This window comes from Nestor notabilis, unplaced genomic scaffold (genome assembly GCF_000696875.1).
Source record: "Nestor notabilis isolate BGI_N333 unplaced genomic scaffold, ASM69687v1 scaffold15693, whole genome shotgun sequence".
NCBI classification, from domain to species: domain Eukaryota; kingdom Metazoa; phylum Chordata; class Aves; order Psittaciformes; family Psittacidae; genus Nestor; species Nestor notabilis.
In genome coordinates, this window is record NW_009923568.1 from 15,343 (window position 1) to 37,655 (window position 22,313).

General features: G+C 48.6%; 1 protein-coding gene across 1 annotated transcript in view; it reads left to right on the forward strand.

Moving 5' to 3' along the window:
- Positions 1–22,313, forward strand: part of SMAD6 (SMAD family member 6) — a gene marked incomplete at its 5' end in the record, with an annotated part of 37,336 nt that overhangs the window by 13,542 nt on the left and 1,481 nt on the right. The gene's annotated exons all lie outside the window — the stretch shown is intronic.

Consider the following 22,313-nt stretch of genomic DNA (forward strand, 5'->3'; position numbering starts at 1 on the left):
TAGCCGTGCCAGTGCAGGGAGCATTGGATGCTGTTACATGCCAAGTGTTCAGTACAGCACTTGGCCAAAGCCTTACCAGGGGCTTTGACATTGATGCCCAAGACATACCTGCTTGTCTCGTGTCTTCTGCCCTTTTTGTTTGGTTTTCCTGCAGGGAGTCTGGGGAAATGCCATGTGCAAGTGAATAGGTTGATCAGTCCAAGTCGTAGCTATAACTATGTTGTTGACCTGCTACAGGCTATAACCATCAGTGGCGGGTGATTAACGTGCTATGACTGAGCCCCTCAGGTTCTTGTGGTGAGATGGCCATTGTGCGTTGGTATCTGCCAGCATGGAGCCATGGCCTCTGGGAAGGTGGCATCTCCCGCAGGCCAGTGTGGAGCATTTGGGCAGCCCCTGAGTGGACCAAACAAGAGGGCTGCTCTGATTCTGGGTTCCTGTCACATGATGGGGCCAGTCTGGCTTTTGTTATTCCCTGTGCTCGTAGTTCAGCCAAAGCCATTGGTGTTCCTGCAATGGGACGGCATGATCCTGGGACAAGGGATCGGGAAGAGGAGACTCGTGGGCTGTTTCTTGTCCCTCAGAGCTGGTGGTATGCTGTGTGCTTTGCCTCCCATAGTTCCATAGGTTTACTGGGGACATCCCAGCCTCAACACCCAAAGTTGTTTCCCAGTGACACTCTGCTAAAGCCACTCGCGTGTGACTGGAAACTTCCACCCCAGAGCAGAGCAAGGAAATTCCTTTGTGAGTACAAAGTAAGGTAAAGATCCTATGTGCATGGTGAGTTGCTCTTCCCCCCATTGTTGAGCTATTTTAGGGAAAGGGAAATGTCAGCAAAAGTATGTTTAGAAAAAAAAAGTCACTCATACATCACTGGGTTTAGAACAGGAGCACTCTGGGCCGCTGCAACAAGAAAATTGGAGTTGTTCTTGATTTCCAGGTCATTATAGCCACATATTTGGAAATATCCATGGTCTTTTCCATGTTGAATCATCAGCATGGACCTTCAGAGCTAGATTGAATTCAGCTGAGCTTGAAAGGGTCAGTCATTTGAGACTTTTCACATTAAAGATCTTTGCAAATTAGTTTTGCTCTTGCCATGCTGAATTTGTTTGTGTAAAAAAACCCCCCACAACTCAGTGGATTTGGTATGTGTCTGGCTTTGAAGAGCTTTGCTTCAAAGGCTGCTCACACTTGGTATTTTATATGCTGAGCTCCACTGCTTCGTGGGGAAGCATCAGCTAATGACTGCCTTAAAACCTGCAGGAAGGAAAAGCTGAGCGTAGCTGTTCGAGGCCATCAAGGAAACTGGGTGCCCAGGGCTCATTCCTGATAGGAAACCAGTGTTGGAGGTCCATCAGGGACTGGTGTACAATCCACCCCTCATCCTGTAACGCTCACATGAGGATGCCTTCCCATTCACTGGCTGCATGGGGACAAACAGCAGATCTGTAGGTAGATGGAGGTGCAGTGGGGGTCTAGCTGGCTTTTGAGTGATCCTGGATGAGGCTTGCAGGCAAAACCAGACCTAGGGATGCTTGGTCCCAGGGAATTTAACTTGCAATCTTTGCAGGCGGAAGCCAACCACAAGAGATGCAGTCAGGCCATAGCTATTATATATATATAAAAAAAAAAGGTAAAAAGTAAAAATAATACTGCAAAGTTTCCTGATTCTTGGCTCAAAATCTATTTTTTCCTAAAGTAATTGAATCTCAAAAGCAAAAATGTAAGAACCTGTCTAACACTGTGACCTTTTGCATGTTTGTATTGGATCTGTCACCAAACAGGTTTTGGGCATGGTGGGGCAGCCTGATGTATCCGTGTGCATCCCAGCTTGCTGCAAATGTAACTCTTCATTTTAAAATGTAGAAGCAGCAGAAAAAAAGGAGAAAAAAAAAAAGGATGTTAACTGAAGGGCTGTCACTTCCCAAAGACTTGGGCTGCTCAGGAGAGTTGCTTTGTCAGCCCATGGTACGTTTATGTGAGCAGGGAGTGCATTGTCCCTGTTAAATGCAGAGGCTTCGTTCCTGGTGATGCTCTTGGCTGCCTTAACTTGCCGATGGGAAGGGGCTGCCCTGGTTGATGGTGTGATACAATTAATCAGGGTTTAAACGAGGACAAACTAACCAACACCAGAACATTTCTGAGAGCCAGAAGATAATCCCAGATCAGCCACGGCTCAAATCACCCCCGCTCCATCACTGCCTTGCAGAAAATGTTTGTTCCTCTCCTCTCCCCCGCCTTTTTCTCCCTCTCATTGAGATTTCTACACAATATTATTTTAATCCCAATACTCTGGCCCCTCCTTTTCCCTCTCCCCTTCCCTGCAGGCTCTCTTCCCCCCATGCAGGCTGCAAGAGGCACACAATGAGAAGCAGCTGGCTCACAAAGCAAATTTCCCCTTGGAGGCAGGAGCAAGCTGCGCGCAGGGGCCGGGCAAGGGCAAAGCTGGCACCGCTTGGCCCCTGCTTCTCACTGCTTCTGGCTCTTCCTCAGCCTCTGAAAGGCTTTTTCTCCTGGCTCTGTCCTCTTTGAAACACAGACTGTTTTTACACTTGGGGTTTTGGGCTGGATCCTGAGCCGTCCCGTGTCAGAGCATTGCCTGGGTGCCTGTGTGGGCTGTGCAGAGGGAAAACCGGGATGCAGGATGCTCCGCACGGCTTTCCAGCCATCGCAGCACAAGCTTGCTTTGATTAAAGGTTTGTTAATACATGGTGCTTATTTGTTTCTCCAGCTCTTCTGTGGATCAGGCTGCCTTGGTGGACCCGTGGGGGTTTGAGTGTTGATGACGTGTTGAGCAAGGGAAGCATCCAGTGGGATTTCAGGCTGTGTTTTCCACCCTGTTCAAACATCCAAGAAGGTTTCAGGCATTCAGGGATGCTTCCAAGGCAGGCAAGCAAGCTGAAGGTTTAACTGCAAGTGAAACTGGTTTAAAGCATTAACAACTCACACTGTTCTGCTTCATTAAGTACCAACACCCCCTGCTCATGTCCAGCCTTCAGTGCCCCAGAATGATGCAGGCACCACAGGCTGTAAAACTGGGGGCTGTAGGTAAAACATGCATCAGGATTAATATCTCTGCTTGGGCTCCTCACTTAGGCAGGGACATGTGCTGTCTCCTGTCAAGTCCTGTCGATGGAAAGGGAACCACAGATGTGGTTTTCCCTCTGGAATCAAGGGGGGAAAAGAAACCCATTTGCAGTAGGTGATGGTGAGTGCAGTTACCAGCTGTGGTTTATTGCCTTAACAGAAGGAAAGGGCATTTCTTCAGCACCTGAGTGAGTGCATTCATCTGAAAGGAACAGGTCGGGCTTTTCTTGGTGCCTGTGTGCCCCTTGGAGTGCTCTGGCCATTCCCAAGGTTCTGTCCGGCCCAGAGGTGTTCCTACAGTGAGGGTTGGGAAAAACGGAGGGCTGGGTTTTTGGAAAGCCAGCGACTCAAGTGCTCCCAGAGCGGTGCCTCTCTGTTTTGAGTAAGGTTGTGGGTGTTTATTTGAGGGAAGAACAGCTCAGCCAAACATCCTGCTTTTAAACTTGACTTTGCAGCAGTCGGAAAGATGCCTGCAGCTATATTTGTGTGCAGCCTCCGACTGCTGTGCTGAGCACTCATCTCTGGGCATGGATGGGATTTGGGACTTGCAGCAAAGGTTTAGGAACAGCCTCCCATCCTTTTGGGTTTCTGCTGCGTTAAAAGCTGTGTTTGCCTCATGGTGGCTGTTAGAGCACACGTCCATCAAGATGTCCAGGGTCAGGCATGGAGCTGGGTGTCTCGCAGGGCTCTGAAAACCCCCTCTTTCCCCAAGGAGAGTGTTTGAGCCCTGAGTTTTGAGACAAAAGGCAGTGGGAACTGCCAAGTTTTGGGGTGGGGGGCAATCTTGGGTTTGGGTCAAAACCACTGTGGGGTTTTTCCCCTTGTTTCAAACTCAGACACAGCCCTTGCCAGAAACTTGGCTCAGCTTCACCAACAGAATTGGGGATGTATTTATGTTTTGGGAATTGTAAGGAAACCTGAAACCAGGTGAGTTTGGCTTAGACTGGGCTTTAAGTGGGGTAGGCACATAGGGCTGTGCACCCCTTGCCCCATCCTCTACCACGTCTCCGTGCTGTGGAGTGGGACAAGGATGTGCCAAAGGGAAGGTGCAGGCAGGACTTATTTTTGTAGATGTCTTTCTTAGCAACAGGCCTAAAAAAGAATCAGTGCTCTGCCTTTTACATCGCACATGGGAGGAAATGTTTTCTGTTGGTGCAGAGACCCTTGTGTGGCTGGGGTGGGTCTGTTCAGCAGCAGCCTGGGTTTGGCCATCATGGGATCCTTCAAACTGCAAGAGAAGTTAGTGGCAGCTCTTATTTTTAAGTATAGATTTTGAGAGAGGGGTTGTATGAATGTGAGCTGGACCTCTACAAGCTCCTGCATACCGCAGCATCGTGCTTTTTCAGCCCCTGGTTCCTTCAGGGATTAAATAATCCACTTAATCTTCTATCAGCCTCTTTGATTTTTTGCAAAGCAGGAGCATGCAGATGGTAGCTGTAAGAGCCATCGGGAGATCTCATTTACCTTCTTCAAAGCATGGGGGTGTACTTTGTGTTTAGCAACACTGAAGAATACTCAAGACATCCTTTAGTTACGTCGGTGTAGTAACTGCCACCAATTACACTTCAGTTTTCTGTCTGCAGTAGAAGGATCCACTGGTATATTTATATTCACAGTCTATTTCCAGCTCAATTTTTCTTGCCAGAGTAATCTAGGAGGATGGCAGATTACCAGTGAGATTTGGATTCTCTTAGTGAGGTGTTGCTTTTGTGTGTAATAAAGAGCTGATAATTTTTGGGGCCATTTTGATGCTGTCTGGATAGCAGTCCACACAATCTTAGATTAATATAGATAGCCATCTCAGAGCTGTTCTTCTAGATATCTAACTGCAGTCAACAGGGAGAAGGAGCCACTTGTAGGGCACAATTCATCTTCTCTCTAAGGAAGAGGTCTAAAATAGGTCAGTTGAGTTGTGCCCCAACAGGTTGCATCATTCCTGGGCTTGCTCACATGGACCCGGGTTGCTGTGATTTATCCTTGTGTCAGCTGAGCCAGTGGAGAGGATTTGGTTGGTTGCAAGGCATGTGAAAGACAAAATACATCCGTTTTTGAGAGGGGAGATGTACCACAGTGGCCACTGAAAGAACAGCAAAGTTCTCTGTGACTTCAGCCAGCACTGGACTCTCTCTGTTGTTTAATAGTGGCCGGGAGCATGATGTCATGGGCAGAAAATAGTGCCTGTTGTTATCAGAGTAAAAGTTTAATTTCTTGTAATCTTCCCCTGGGCTGCCGCCCCTTCCAGCCCTCCCCGCGGGAACCTGCGAGCACATCTCCAGCCCCTTCCTGATTGTTTTTCCAGCTCCATTACACAACGCGCGTTTGTTTGGTTTTGCAGATTGGTCATGAGCAGTGTCAATAGCTGGAGATACACAGAAAGGGGATTGGACTTTATTTGGGCTCTCTAAAGGAGTAGTGCCAAAATAAACACAGAGTTTTATACTGGGGCGCGCTAACTAAACAGCCCAGCGAGCTCGTGGGGAGAGGTTCAGTGGCGTGCAGCAGGGATGGAGCCATCAGGGTACCCAGAGCGTTGAGCGGGGCTCGGGATTCATGAAGACTAATGTCCCCTTGGGGCTGGGTTGTTTGTTTAATTTAATGATGGATTTACGAGGAAGTAAGAACATAACTGCCCGCTGGGTGACGTAGGCTGGTTACCTTCTGCTTTGGGAAGCGCATTATGTTTATCAAGCTCTGCCTTAAATTCAGGTTTCCATTTCTCTGGTGTGTTGTCCCGTGATAAAAGCCTTTCCAGTGTTCCTGCTTCAGATTGACTCCTGGCAAGTTTATCCTCATTTATTCTGCATTTTTCTGTAGTTACTTGTTCCTTTAAGCTTTGTAGCGTTGGCTGGGAGAGGGTAGGTTAGATCGTTGAGCATTGCGCTTCATGAGTTAGACCTTCTCAACAAACTCAAGGACTTCAGATGGGCACCTCAAGGAATGAGATGTCCTACATGTACATGGCCTGAGAATGGCTGCATAGTCACATAGGCTTTAACAGTTTGATAGTTTTGAGGCTTTCCCAGCATCTCTCATCACAGTGGTGACAAGGCACTGGTTTCTTTGCCATTGCTGTCATCTGTGCGTGTTAAAATGACCTTAGAGAGATGCTACCACTGGCAAGCAGGGGGAGGCCAAAATACCTGTGGCCAGACCCTTCCATTGGACACAACTGCATCATTGGAAGAAAGAATCACACTCAAATTCTATGCTTATTGGAGCTGTTTCGTGGTGCTCCATGCTCAGATGAGTAAGGCTGACTTCATCACTGACAGCAGCGAGCAGCCCGAGCGTCTCTAAAAGAGACAATTTGAACGCCCAGGCCAATTTCTGCTCTGAGTTACAGCTGTCTAAATACAACCATGGTGAAGTCAGTTGAGTTAGTTTGAATTTCTGGTCAATATTTGGAGCAGAACCTGGCTGTCCCCTTGTGCAGCATGGAAGAATTTATCTGTAAGAAAAAGAGGAAAATATGATGGGGGTTGGAGAATAAATGGGGGGTGGAGAATAAGAGTCAGGCAGCTCTGCTCATCCTGAGCTTTTACTGTCCTGCAAGAACTTTCCCTTTAGAAAACAGGTTGCCTCAAATAGCCATGGTTGCTTGCTGAGGGCACTGGGTTATGACAATAAATAGAAGTGAGCAGCACTTCTAGAAATGTGGGGAATGTGAAAATGTTTAAATGATTTAGTATGAGAAAACTTTATTTAAACATTTAATGGAGGAGCATGCTTTCATCTTTCTAACAGTGGTGTTTGAACTCCCATCCAAGTTTTTTTCTGGGCTTTCTATGCACTTCATCATATCCAGCAGAAAGCTGTGCTTTGCAAAGTGAATAAACTTCCAGTTCCCCATTGCCATTTGTTGTTGTCGTTGCCTCAAACACACCTAAATTACAGTAAAGAAACTGTTCTGGGGGGAAAAAAACTGCTCAACATGTTATTTCCTGCGGTAGATAAGAAAACCTGCATGTATTTGAAGAATTTGAGCTGGGAGAGGCCGTGTCCAAGCAAATCTCATAAAGCTGCATAGCTTTCCGTATGGAAACCACCCTGAATACAGATGTGTCAGTCAGCACAACATCTTTTTCTTGTAATACAAGCGAATAGTCACCTCTGAGAGGTCCATCCCTCCAAAGAGCACCCATGAGAGCAGCTGTGGTGGGTGGTCGTCACTGGTTTGGTTGCAATCATCTGCTCTGGTGGCGGATGCAGAAGTTGGCTGTAACAGACGAGGGTTTGTTTCAAACCTGCCACACGGCATTGGGGAATAAAAAGATGTACTTCTTGAAATGGACGTGTATTTAGTGGATGGGTTTGGACTTAGGTATTTGCCCATAATCTGACATTAAATCTGGTGCTGCATCTCAAAGAGAAGATTTCGGGACCTTCTCTTTGAAATGAAGATGGGATCTTCTATCCATAACGCCATCCACTAGGCAGTAACCGTAAGCAGATTCTTTTGGACGCGGTGACACTGGAGTTGCCCTCTTGCAGTGATTCATATCACAGAACCACCACGCTCTGTTTTGGGGTGAGGGAAGGGGATCAGCTGAGTAATTATTTCCATAAGATTGTGACCTTTGGGCCCCTTGGGTCCAGCATTAGCATTAGAAATGTCCCCGTTTGTGTTCTTTAAACCAGCTGAGCGTGCACTGCTGCGCTGGCCTGCCGTGCTCTGATGGGGAGATTTATGCTTCCTAAGTACATTGTAAAAGTTTTATAAAGTACCTTAAATATTTACACAATAAGCATTTAAGGAAACAGTTATGTCTCTGAAGGAGCTGCTGCTCCTTTGGGTCCCTGAGACCATGGACATGGGGGGGGGTTCACTGCTTGACCTCCAGGAATTTCTTTTTTTCACCTCACTGTTTTTAAGCAGATAAACAAATGGAAACTTGTACACAGGAACCTATAAATAATGTTAATGACCTGGCTTGTATCCTCAAAAGCCAGGAAATTTAGGAACATGACGGTGAGCTGGCCCCTTGCTCACTGAAGGGTGGAGAAGCGTAGCTGGTAGGAGATGGTGATGAGGACAACATGGGTCTTGGGGGTGCCACGTGCGTGTCCCCAAACAGGGAGGCACAATGGCCACAGCCACTGAGCCCTGGCAGAAGGCACCTTGTGGAGGTTTGTGCAGCAATCGCATGTGCAAGATCTCACCCCTGTGCAGGGTTTGATACAGAGCTTGTAGCCATGAGGTTCCCAATGTGAGGTTTGGGGGTTCAGGTGGTGGTGACGCTGTGGTCTGTAGGTGGTTGGTTTGACGTAGGTGCTCTTTCTGACATAGGGGGCCTCCAAAACACAGGCAGTCATTACAGGGTTTTTGGTGGGGGGTATGATCATCTTCAACACTTTCACCCTGCACTTGCAATGACTTTGATTATCCGGTACTACATCCCTACAGCATCCTGATTGCTGCTGGGTGCTGAGAGGACTTGTGCCATGTGGTTGGACATGACTTGGAGCAAGCTTTGGCAGCAGGCAGGGATTTCCCTGCTTTGCCTTGCACTTGCCCCAGGACAACCACTTTTCTTTGCTCCCATGTCTGATTTTGCAAGGCTTCAGTGATGCTGTATCTTTAACATGCCTACGAGGTGCCCGTGCAGCGTTTACTTCTTGCTTCATCCCACACAAGGCTGTGAGCCTTCCTGTTTTTCCAGCCTTGGGAGCTTCTCAATCCTGCTGCAAGAGAGTGCGTCTGGTGGTGGCAATGACTTGGGCACATGTGTTGAGGAAGATGCCAGGGTCCAGCCATGGGTCTGTTGCTTGGTCTTCTTCAGGGAGAGCAGCCCAAACCTCTTGGGAATGCCATTCCCTTTCATTCAGGGCTGGTGTGGGATGGATACCCCCTTGGATGGCAATAGGTGAAATCCTCACTGAGCAGGGAGCAGTGGGGTGGGTGCTCTCCTTCCCACTGGTACCCACCACCCCTTTCTTTGCTCTTCCTGAGGTGCATGGGGAAGGGGGGTTGTTTTGGTTTGGGGGTTTTTCCTCCTGCTCGCACGGCAAACGGATGTTTAGATCAGAAAGGAAACGGGATCAGTGTTTTCTCGGCTCCTCACGGAGCAAACAGCCAGTGTCATAAATGCCAGGAAAAACAGCGAAGCCAAAATGTTGTAAGCAAGTAATTGGTCTTTTTGTTAAAAGTCTCCTCTTCAGCCCCGAGTCTGCATGTTGGAACTGCTGGGTTTAGGTTTTGTTTTGAGGTTTGGTGATTATTTTCAAAGCAAACAGATTCAGTGTGATCCCAGAGCGCTGCTTCCAGGTGATTTCCCTGGAACAGCGGAGCTTGTCATGGGAAATTGTAGTTGCTGTAGTTCTGGAGCTCAAGTATGCATATATACGGATAAATATATATATATATTTGGACCCCAAGTGCCCAGTGCTGGAGGAGGTGGCCCCAGAGGACGGTGCCCTTTGGGGTGTCCCCACAGCAGGAGTCCACCCTGCCTGTCCCTCTCCTTGTCCCCTGCGGGGATGGCTCCTGCAGAGGCTTTTGGCTGGTGCTGTGGGAAGAGCAAGGCCTCCCCACGCAGCCCAGCCCAGCCCAGCCCGCCTGAGTCACCCCGGGCAGGAAAGGAAAGGCGCTCCGCAGGTTTGGAACACTGGCTGGAAGGGCAGGCGATGCCCTGCCTGCTCCCCCCCGCCCCCAGCGATGCCCAGGGCGGCTGAGGAGGTGTTGTTGCACCCTGAGTTTGTGCACATGGTGCCACAACCACTCTAAAACACCAGAGTCCCAAAGGAAACCTCAAAACCAGCAGGTGAGCAGGACACATCCTGTCCCTTCGGGGAATTCTGGTCTAGCGGAAGGTGTCCCTGCCCATGGCAGGGGGTCGGAACTAGGGGAGTTTAAAGTCCCTTCCAACCCAAACCATTCCATGATTCTTTGAGATACCCAAGCAAGGAGTGCAGTTGCTGACACCCAGACCCAGTGGGCACCATGCAGGACCACGCTGCCTGCACTGGATGGGGTAGGTGCCACCAGCCCTGGCTGGCTACTGGGCTTGTGCAGGGGAGCAGGATGGGTTTAAAACATGGACAGTGATTAAAAGTGTCACCCAGACTGAGCAGTTTCTCAGACCTGCACCCATCTTAATCCCAGTTTTTGGCTGTTCAGCCTGCAGGCAAAGGGCTCGCTCCCTTTTCCTTGCTTGGAACCACGGGATGCAGATCTGCAAGGGGGTTCCTAAGCTCACATAGCTCCACAGACATTGTCACCCATCACTCCCCACCGCTACGCTGGCATCTGGGTGCTCCGGTGGTGGATAATCCTGGATTTTGCAGGTTGGGATGGGTTCAGTATGGAGGATGCAGGGCCAGGAGCAGCTCCCACTCCATCTCCATAGGGAAGAGCTCATTAGCATAATGACTGCAGACACTGTGGTGGGGAACAGGTACTTTATTTGAACGTTACTGTTTGGTTGGAAGCGCAGCCTCTCCCCGTCCCGTCGCAGTTAAAATAAGGTTTAAATTACAGGGCTGGCTGTGGCTTTTTCCCTTTCTTGCGGAATTTTTGCCAACTTGCAATTTACTTAATGAAATCCTGCTATTTCGTTTAACAGGGATATTTTTTGCAGATGTTGATTTAACCCAGCTTTATGAAATATGTGAACTGTGCAGTTTCTTTCCTATTTTTAACAATTTAAGGATTCTAGTGCAGGAACTTGACAGAGTTTATAACATCAATAGCATTGGTTTGTATCATGCACATGGTGGGGTGGGACGATGAGGCTTCCACATCATAGAATTCCAGACTGGTTTGTGTTGGAAGGGACCTGAAAGCTCCTCCAGCTCCAACCCCTGCCCCGGGCAGGGACACCTTCCACTAGAGCAGGTTGCTCCAAGCCCCTGTGTCCAACCTGGCCTTGAACACTGCCAGGGATGGGGCAGCCACAGCTTCTCTGGGCACCCTGTGCCAGCGCCTCAGCACCCTCACAGGGAAGAGCTTCTTGATTTCCAACCTAAATCTCCCCTGTTTAAGTTGAAACCCATTGCCCCTTGGCCTGTAGCCACAGTCCTTGATGAAGAGCATCCACAGCCCCATCAGAAATGGGTCAGAAATGTTGCAATAATGAGCAAGAATTGTCCAAAGTGGGAACTTGTGTTGCTTGGTGGAGCTTTGTGTGAGCTTTGTGCAAAATACCTGCCTTCGATTTTACGCTCAGTTACTCTTTTTGTGCAGGGGGGTTCTTTGCATCCATGTGGATATTTTATATATGATGTATACAGATACAGAGAAGAGAAATGGGTCTGTTTCAGGCTGCTGACAGGCTGTCTTTTTAATGCAGAATACCAGGCGGACTTCCCCCCAATATGCTTCAATTTAATTTTTAAAGTCAATTTCCCTTGAGGGAAGGGGAAGAATTTGGTTATTCCTCTCGCAGTGCCCGGCTGTGGTGATGGGGATCCGCAGTCTTGAACTCGTGAGCCATAACAAAGTGTTCTCATGCTCCCTTAATCTCCCTGGCCTTGATTTACAAAGAGCCCGACCTGCTCTCCTTCCCATTTTCCTCTCCATGGGAAGGTCGTTTGCTTTGGTACTTTACTTCAGAGCTGCAGCCTGTGCGTTCCCCTCCCGAAACGCCTCGTGGAGGAGTTGCAACCACAAACCCTGCATAGGCTGGTCCTGAAAAGCTTATTTTTAGCTTTAAATTTCAGCTGCCCTCCAAGAAAGATGAGAGTTTGTCCAAGAAAGGTGGGAGGGTTTTTAAGCTGGACCCAAGACCCTTTTTGAGCTCAGCTCACACACACAGACACAGATTATTTTAGCTGGGATATATTGAATGAGCATTACTGGAAATCAGAAGACACGGAGCTAATGCTGGCAGCGTCTCTGCCGTGCTGTGTCCATGCTATAACTCATAAATCCTTTTCTCTTTGAACATCCCGAGTGAAGCTGGAGTATCAGGGTGTCTGGGATTCGTATTAGAGCAGCAGGACAGGATGTATCCCATGGAGTTCTCTGTGTGTTTTGGTATTTTCCTATTTCCACCCCCATTTTTTTTAAAGAAACTGTGGTTTTTAGAAATGAAAACAAGTCCATCTTGGCCAGGAAGGGTAATGAGCATGAGTCACCTCCACTCTCCATAGGCAAATACGGGGTTAGGAATTCTGTCATCTGGGAGATGACTGTGATGATACCTTTGGGGACGTTTGGAGGCCACACGTTGCTGCCTCACCCCGCTGCAGTCATGCCTGTAAATGATGTGGATTTCATGCAAATACACCATTTTTCATCCCTTGTCCCCTCCTTTTATCCCTTGCACAAATTTTCTTGCTGTTTATCTGCACTTCATTGGATTTAGAGCACCATTCCAGGGAGTATAAAAACATGAGGAATGTTTGGTCTTTGGGGGTGATCTTATCCCAGATTAGCAGAAATGCATCCGTGTGCCACGTCTGCTTTTCTGGGTGGCTGATTTGTGGATTTTACAGGAAAAGGGCCAGGAGGCCCCTCCTGGTGCATCCACCATGGCACACGAGGGTTATTATCCGTGGCATTCATAGTGTCGGTCATTCTACAAAGCAGAAACAACCAGCACAGCATCCTCACTGCTTCAGCTGGGAATGAGGGACCTTCTACAGAGCTTAAATCCTAAGATGCTTTTAAGTCATTGTTTAGTCTTTGCTTTAAGTGGGAGTAAGAGCCCATGGATGCTGGCCACGAGCAGTTGTCAGTGGAGTGAGCTGCTTGCTTGGAGTAAGGGCTGGAATAGACCCAGAAGATGTTTACACGTAAATACGTGAAGTAGCTATCGGGAAATCTGGCGTGTGTGGGTGCACGCGTGTGCACGCACCCCTCTGCACGTCCCTCCCGGCCCTGCTGTGCAGACAGGCAAGGAGGGAGGAGAGCAGGAGCCATCCTCATCCTCCCTGTGCTGCAGGACCCAAGACCTGCCTCTGCCTCACTCAGCTCCTCTCAGAGCTGCTCACACCACACACAGACTCCATCCCCATTGCGCTTAATTCCTCTCCAACAGATACAAACCCCAAGACCCCTCCATCCAGGTTTATCCTTTCGGCACAACCAGGTTGGCTTGCACACCAGAGGGATTGTTTCCTTGTAAAGGCCACGCTGGCACCCAGAATCCTTTAATTCTCTGAAAAACGTGGGGAAATCCAGCACAAACAAGGACTTGAAGGACCTGCGGACAGCGTGACGCACAGTGGCAGCCGTGGAGCCGTGGTTCCCTGCCTTGTGCTGCTTGCTCAGACAGCGAGGCTGGGGAGAGCTTTATCAGGAGAAGGATCTTGGGCTTTGGCCAGCAAGAACGAAGACTGAATTTCCATTTCACTCTCAGACTCTGTCTGCTTCCCATATATGCCTGAACACTGATTACATGCTGGAAAAAAAGCCTTTATTAAGGATACTGGGGGAGAATCACTGGGCAACATCACTGGGGGTCAGAGGATGAGTGGGGGACCCACAGGTGTTGTGGGAACCAGCAGGGATTTGGGATGAAAGCCCATGATCTTTGATCTCCCAGAGGTCCCAGTCTGGGGTCTCATGGCTACCAGGTCCCGGACTCTGCACCCACTTGGCCAGGGAGGAGCAAAGCTCATTCCCAGCCCATATGGAGAAAAACAGTTGATGTGCTCCTGCCCGTGGCCCCCAGGGTTGGCCTCCCCAGCCCAGCACTCCTCCACCACCGCTTGTTTTCCAGGTTGGTGATAGTTTCCTAAAGCTTTCTCAGTCCTTGATACGTGCAGTAGTATTGGCATCGAGCCGACAGACATCTGCCTCCAGCACCCTGGTCTCCTCCCAAGGATGCTGCTGGTGGCTGCGCAGTGTCCTCGCTGCAGAGAAATCAGGGTGGCCTTGGGTTTTTTCAGTCTCCTTGCTGCTTCTCACATCATCTGCCTCCACTCTGAAACCCCACGGCTTGTTCTCAGCCGTGAATCCATCGAGGTGTGATAGCAGGGTGAGGCTGGCTTCTTCAGGCTCATTCCGGAGGGAACTGCTTGGGCTGGAGCGCAATGGCAGGCTCTTAAAATCTATCCAGCAGTGACGTTTTATATGGCATTGCTTTGATTTTCCTCCCTGGGAAGCATCTCTGCTTATTTTCTGATTAGTAAAACTACAAAAACACAGCAAAGCTGCTGCAGTCGCTTTGTTTCCCATGTCCTTTGCAAGCTCTTAAACCCAAAGTTTCCAGCTCCGCAGGCGGGTGTTGCATGACCAGCCTGGGACATCTGAAGGAGGCCTTGTGTAGGGGAACCACTGAGCATTTGCCTTCTGGAAATGGTAAGTTTTGGTTGTTCCTGGAGGGAGCTGAGCTGTAATTTGGGGTTGGGGCTGTGCCGAGAGCCGCATGAGTAGGTGATGGTGGTGGTGTGCTGCCTGGCTGTGTGCATAACCTTTGTTTGGAGGAGCTCAGTGTCCTTGTATCTTCTAATAATGGAGGGAAAAAAAGGCCTTTTTTTGTTTCTTCATCTGCTTTTCTCCAGAGCAGATGTCAGTGTTGAGCATCCTGTGCTGGGTTAGTGATCCTTAGTGGGAGTGGGGAGGCTCAAGTATATTCAGGAGCATCTCTACAGTCACCTCGGCAGTGTCCCTGCCAACTCAGGATTTGGCTTCCCGAAAGAGCTCCCACCAGCCCAGCAGAAACCCCTTCATTTAATGCTGGTGTGAACCAGGCAGGGTGTTGGTTTGGTTACAGCCTGAGCCTCACACCTCTGAACCATCACCTTCCAGTAAAGGCAATTCCCAGGCTCAGCCAAGAGCCAAGTCCAGCACCCAGCATGCTGTGCCCAAGAGGCATGATGAGAGGTGGAAAGTGGTGTTATTCCTGTTTCTCTTCAGAGGGACCTACTAATTAGTTTCTGCTTTTAAAATGCTTTGAAGCGCTCAGCCGAAACTTCTCAAAGAGTGAAAACTATTATTAATTCATCCCATTTTCCAGAGTCTCTCTGCATGCTCCAGAGATACCGCAGCTCTGGTCATGGAGCAGATGAGTTCCCTCCCGGAGGGCATCAGTTGGGATTTGTAAAAGCACCTAAAATTGCTCCGCAAAGCCAAAGCTGGTTGGAAAGGCAGAAGGGAGCTGAGGAGGTCCCTCAGGATTTGGCCCCCCAGCCCAAGTGGGATGCGGTTGGCGTAGCCGGGATTGCAGCGGGAGGCCCCTGGATTAATTAATGGGAAGGGCTGGCGTGGCGCCAGGCGGGAGTGTTGGACCTTACAGCGGCGGCTGAAAGGGAAGCCTGCCATCCAGTGATTTATGGGGTGATTTCTCCTGGATTCTCTGCGTTTTTCAAGCTCTGGGAGGGGAAAAAAAGGGGATTGCGTGCGTGGTTGGTTGGAGGAGCTGAAAACATGCGAGTTCTCAACCTAAACATGGAAAAAAGAGATTTTTCTCCCTATTTTCCATGTCCCAGCATCCCCTAACCTCCCAGTCTTGCCTTGCAGAGGACACTTGGGGAATGAGTTTTCTCCCCTCCAAGTGTAGTCAGTGTTTTGCCCCGTTGGCTGTGGGAGGCAGAGAAAAAAGCCAACCCAGCAAGACAGTGCTCAAGGGATTGTCAGCAAACCTCCTGATCTTACATAGAATCAGTTACTGCAGACCTTCCCACCACATTATCCCCCATGGCTTCCACCACCTTGTTCCTCTCCCCACACTTTGGGCTGGTTGAGGCACCCACATCCATGCAGCAGGGATGCTGTGGATACTCCCAGAGGTGCCACCCAGACCCCAGCATGTTGCAGGGCTTGGACTTACCCAGGGCTGGTTTCCAACAGTGGAGAAGTCTCAGCCAAATTGTGGTTGATGACAGGTCTGGTGCTTTTGGAATTGGCAGCCAAGGGAGGTGATTACGTTTTGGGCTCCTTTTGAAGATGTATTTACATTGTTGTGTTAACTTTTACATGCCAGGTATAAAGCAGTTACATGCACAGCCCAGGAACTTGAAAGTGATGAATGTGCCTGTGAAAGCGAGAGAGGCTGAGATTATGTGGAGACTGTTCAGCTCAAAGAAAACCCAACAAAAAAATCACCGAAACCTCTGAAAACATTGGCCTTTAGAATAACCTGAGTTGGGCTTTTCCAGTCTTTTACTCTCTAGGACTTTTCACCCTTGGCTGAAAAGACCTTTGTAAACCACACAGGGGAGCTGGGGAAAAAAAAAGGGTAAAACACCTTAAAATCCTGTTCTGGACTGTGTGTTTAATGGCCAGAGAAAGTACTTTAAAAACAAACTCCTTGAGTTTAGCTTGAAAATAAGCTTGCTGATGATGACTTACAAATTTCCGGGCAGGACTAAACATGGCATGTGTTTTGCTTTGAAGGATATAAAAAAAATGAGCATGAGCTGATGATTTTGCAGAGTGGTTTCTTTTATGCAGAGAAAATTGTTTTCATCCTAATTCTTGGCATTGGCCCCTGTCCTGTGTTGCTTTTGTTTCTTGGGCTGCCATGGAAATGTCCCCCTTTCCCCCCAGGCCTCTCCACGCACCTCGTCCACCGGCTCTGTTGCCCGTCAAACCCTTTTTGGAACTAATTTAATTAATTAACCCAGCACAAGTTTTCTTCTGAGTTAATCATCTACTGGGTTTACACATGAAATCGGCTCACAGAGCCCTCCAAAGCTCTGCTGGAGGAGGAGGAGGAGGAGGAGGAAGATGCCTCCTCCGTGGTGGATAAATGGCAATGAGGACTCTTTTTGGCTCTTTGTGGTACTTTCTTTGGTGTTGGTTCTTGCCAGATGAGTGAGCTGAACAACAGCCACTTCTAATGTGAGGAACATGCCAGGAGCCATGCTGGGGTTGGAGGAGTTGGGACCCCACCAGCACAGCAGTGACATCAGATTAATTGTAATAGGAAATCACACTCTCATTTTATCATCGAGGGATGAATCTTTATGTATCTCAGCAGAACAAAACAAAAAAAGTCTGGGAGAGAGTTCAATGCTCTGTAGCACGGGGAAGGTCTAGACCAAGAAGCAGTTGAGAAAGAGGACTCAACTGTCTCTGTGCTCATCAGGACTTCACCTGACTTTCATTTGGGGACTGCTTGGAGAACCTCTTACTGCCTCTGCTCCTCTGGTGTTTCCAGGCCCACCACAGAATGGCCTCCTGCATTCCTTGGCTGGTGGGGTCAGGATGTCACCTTAAATGTCTATGGTGGAGCCAACATTGGGGTGCTCCCATGGGCTGACAAAGCAGCTGCTGGCCAAGATGGGGCTCACCAATGGCTGCAGCTCCTTCAAGGGTGGGAAGGTGCCGTGAAGAGTCCCACCCCACCACTCGCAATAGGGATGGACAGACAGATGGTGTCCAGTTTGTGTCCCCAGGACGTCTCACAGGGACAATGCTCAGCTTCTCCCCTACCCCAACAGGCAGGGTCTTGTGCTGGGGTGGATGCCGTGGTGCTGGTCGCAGCGTGGGGCTCTCGGGGGGGCTGCAGTGATGCATTCCAGCTGAAACTTGTACAGCAGAGGTATTTTAAGTATATTGGCTTAAGGAAAACGGTTGTGAGCTTTGCTGGGGCAGATTGACAATTAATTTCTTTTTTCTTGCAGGGCCATAAAAATTCCATTTCTGCTGTGGAAAGCTTTAACCCCTTCCTTACCCCGGAGCTTGTTCCTGAGGGTATTCATGGGGGATTATTTTAACTAATGGCTCCCCCGTGAACTGTTAAAAGATTTGGGGGGAAATGTGCATGTTCTTTGTGCTGGGCTTTTTATCTGGACCTTGTTCGTGGTGACCTGTGTATGGCTATAACTATCCTGCTTCCATGCTCCTGTGTGTTGGGTAGTATAAGCATGTGTCTGTGCTAAGGCAGAGGGGAGAAAAAAGACATGAGGATGTATTTAATAGTCTAAAGTGGAATAAAACTCAATGGAAAGACGTTGATCACTGGGAGAGGATGTATCTGAGCTCTATGGCTGGAGGAGCATTAGGCTGCCCTGTGATGCAGGAGTATGGGAGGGTGGGATATGAAAACGGGGTGTGGGGGCACTTTGAATATCCCACTTCGTATCTTCAGGTGCCCAGATGTGCATCCGAGGCCCCACCGCATTTGGAGAGAGCGTTTTATGTTTTTTACATACATAGTCTTCCCTGTGGGCGCCTCTTCAATATGTTTCGAAACCCCATGAGTGTGGTTTGGGGTTGGGGGGGGTGCTGGCAGCACCCATTCCTCATGGGAGGCTCTGCTTGGAAAAACAGCACGGTGCCACTTGTGGCTGTTTCCTCAGGAATCTGTAGAAAAATGGGAATATTCCTCAAAGCACTGCAGCAAACATCCCGTCTCACCCCCATTTTGCACAGCAAGATCTTACTTGCAGCCATATATTGTGGGGCCATTTGACCTGCTGAGAAGGAGTTTGGTGGCTTTGGAAGAGCCAAAGCATGAATCAGAGATATTTCATGTGTTTTGTGATCTGCCCATGTTTTCCATCCTGCTTTTAAGTGCGACATCAAGCAGTGGGACTGTGCAGCATTTTGTTTTGGAAAAAAGCATCTTTCTTCTCTCTTTTAATGCGCTGCTTTGAACTTCCCTGACATAAAACGCTGTCAAGTCACAAATAAGCTAAAACCTCAAGTTATTTTCTTTACCTCCACACTCTGCAGTGCTGCTAATGCCGCGAGGGTTTACAGTATTTGCTCTTTGCATTGATTCCCGTAGCCGGATTCCTTTTGCCTGAGCCATGCAAGACTCTTTTCCCATTAAGTTCTGGGTTTGATTCTCCCTCTTGCTTCCTATCTTGTTTTTTTATCTTAAATTGTTTGAATTTCCTTTTGGATGTGTCTGCTGCGAGGCATCAGCAGAGGAAACAGCGACTCGGAGGAGAGAGTAAACAAGAGCCAGAGTTCCAGCCTGTCCATCTGATCAATAAAGGTGGCTTTGATGGAAGAGATAGCCCTGACGCCAGCCTAAATGTAGCTGTTGGAAGTTGTAGCTGCCTACAATGATAGTTGTTAAAAATGCTTCGTATACCATCAAGGGAGGCACTTCAGGACTCAAATATTTTGCTTTCTTCAAACAGAAATCTAACAAGCTGCCTCTGTTCCAGCAGAAAAGGGGGGGGGAAAGGCAGATTTTCTTGTCTGTGCATAAAGGGCAGCGTGAAACAAGAGGAGGGAAAAAGGGAATATTTATTTAAAAGGCAGAGGACATGCTTTTCTGCCGGCCGCCCCTGCTGTCTGCTGAGTGGTAGTGGCTAATAGCTGGAGGCGAAACTAATACTTGGCAGGGGATAAGACACAGCGCAGGCCCCCCTGTATGAGGGGCTTGGTGAAGTGCTTGCTCTGTGTCAGGGCTGTGAGATGAGTTCATCTGCTCAGGATTTGCTTGAGTGCGCTGGGAGATAAAAGACAGCAAAAGAACCCACCACAGTGCAGGGAGTGAGAGCCCCTGGATGGGGCTGGGGAGAAGAGGGACCTGCCCCAAGCTCTCTGTAGGCTTTTCAGAGGAGCCTTTTAACCATCTCCTCTCAGGGTGTTTTATTTGCCTGCGTGCCACGAGCAGGTTGCTTTTGCAGCTGGTGCAGGGCTTTTAAAGCCTTTCTTCACCCCTGGCCAGGAAGAGTGGGGTGGAAAGGAAACTTTTAGCTGCTTGATGTGCAGTTAGCTAAAACTCACATCCGCACCCGTGTGAAGGAGCACAGGCCATCTCCAGGCATGCTTTGAGCTGGCAGAGCTGTCACTGCAAGTCAGGAGCTGTCGTGGGGTGACAGAGATGAGAAGCACATTAATAGGAGGGACTTCAGCCCCCAAGACGTGTGCATGGATGGCTGCACTGAAGCTCCTGCTGTAAAGTCCATGGAAATAATTTTAATATGACTATTTCAGATGCATGAAAACAGAAGGTGTAAAAACACCTTCCCCTGTTTGCAGCATGTGTGTAGGTTGGTGATTTTGCCAAAATATTTGCCAGTTCCTGGCAAGCAGAGATGGCATCAGGAATGGTGGCACCAACAGTGAGATGTTCTTGTAGAACAGACACTGTTTTCCTTTTGCTTTGCGTTCCCTGACTAGGTATCTTGATTTGCAGTAAACCATGGGAAACACCTATTTAAACGTTTATTGCTGACTGTTCCCCTGATTAATTCAGCTGATGGGGAAACTGGAGGTTTGAAGTTGTCCCATTCTTAGTCCGTGAGGGAAATTCAGGGGCTGAGTGGTAGTTTCTAAAAGATGTAATAACAAAACCAACTCACCTAATGGGCATGCAGGGCTTTGTGGAGGTTGGGAGGTTAAACAGATGCAGAGCTCAGTAATTGCTACCAGCCTCCAGGCCTGCGAGATGAAAAGCTTTGAGTTTGTCTGTAACTCCCCAGCATCACTGGAGTGAGACAACAGCAAAATCTAGCATTTGAATAGAGTTCTGGAAAGGCACTGGGGGCATCTCAACTGTATGATGTCCCAGGGGAAAGATGACTATGGAAACTGGACACTGTGGAAGATGTATCTGCAGGTGAAGCTCAGTTCCTCTTCTTATGCTATTATTTATGAACTACCTCTTGTTTCACCTCTTAAGAAAAGATCTGGAGCTATTTGCTGTAGTGCATTTTAAAGAGCAAAGAGGTTCTGAAGCTTTTCATTGCCAATTTCATCAAAGTTTCTGTTCTTGGTGGAGATCTGAGTGCACCATATTAGCACTAGGCAGCTGGGCAGGGGGTTCTAACCCAGAATTACATTTGAATCTTCTCTTCCTTCCTTAAAAGTTCACATGGCTGATGCTTTGCAAGGCATCATGAGGTACTTCAGGAAAAGTCAAGTCCAGTCATCAGTGTTTAATAATGTGCTTGGGTACAACATGTCCATCATGCATTTGCCGATGAAGTCATTACCCTTTTGAAGCAACATGGGTTGTTTGTTTAACTTCTGGTGATCCAGATGCCAGAGGGTCATTTGAGATGGCAAAGGAAATACAGTTATTGGCCAAAGAACAAGAATGGGGAAAAACATTTGGTTTTGCTGATTTTTGTCATTAGCCCAGCGCAGAATTAGAATGAGCATGTTACAGAGTGACTCTGAGTGGTTTTCACTGAGGATGCTCAGAAGCACAGAGACACAGAGAGCCATCAGTGCTACTGGGATGTGGTGGAGTGTCCCACCCTGCCACAAGGGCTGTGGTGGGGGACAAGGCCTGGTCCTTGGGGGAAGGTAACACAAAGTTTGCCTCATCTGGTTCTGGGATGCTGCTCTAACCAAGGTCTTCACCTATTTCCCTGCTGTGCAGAGCCACTAACTCTGAATTTAAGGGGCGCATCTCACCCGTTTGTGTTCAGCAGTGCTTTTCCCATGCCTTTAGGAGGCCCAGGACATCACCTCCAGTATTAGGGGGTATGAGCTGTTGGCTCACTCCTCCATATAGGATTGCTATAAATGTAGGAAAATGGGGTTTCTTTTCCCAGCGGGGTTGAAGTGTCTGATTGCTGCGGGGTTTCTTTCTTAGGTCGGGATAAAATGTGCATCAAACTGAAAAGAGGCTGTTGGCGGCCATGCTGGGTTCCAAAAATCCTTTAAACAGAAGATGGAGGAGAAAAGGGCCAATCTGACATTTGCGGGGTGGTTTGGACCTGTGATGGGTGAAGGGGTCAGTGCAAGATGACGAGCATTGCCCATGGCAAAGGGCCTCCCCGCTTGCCCAGTTACCTCCCTTCCCCCCATCTCCCTCCCCTTAAATTTGTATAGTTACAACTCAAGTTAAACTCTAACAAAGCCACTTGATTCAAAGGTCGTTAATGGGGAGGAGAGCCCGTTCCCCTCGGGGTAATTTGAGCCTGAAAAGAACCAGGGCTGTAGGGCAGTGCTTGAAATCCGGTGTGTCAATAGGGTCTGTGAAGCAAAATAATGGCATCACCCCGCATGCGAGTTAATCGGACGTGATGGCACGAAGGCAGAGGGGTCAGCGGGCTGCGGGCGCCTGGTATACTGTCAGGGAGCTTAATGCTGGGCATGGAGCAGGGCTGGCTTGAAGCAGAGCTCCTTGCTTGAAATCCCAGGCTGGTATTCTGTTAACCAGTGTGGTAGGAGTGGGAATGGTGTTCAGTAAGAGGTTAATTCACCCTCTTTGGGGATCTTTCAGGGCTGAGAGTTCCCATCTTCCTTCTGGAGGCATCATAAATTCTGGAGGCATCGTAAATTAAACAGATTTCTGGCAGCCTGTGTCTCTCCTGTCTTCCTTGAATGTAATTCTTACAAAGAAGAGATGTTTCTCATTGTTCTGGAAAGATTTCGGTGGCTTTGTAGTAGGACACATATAGTTTGCATCAACTAC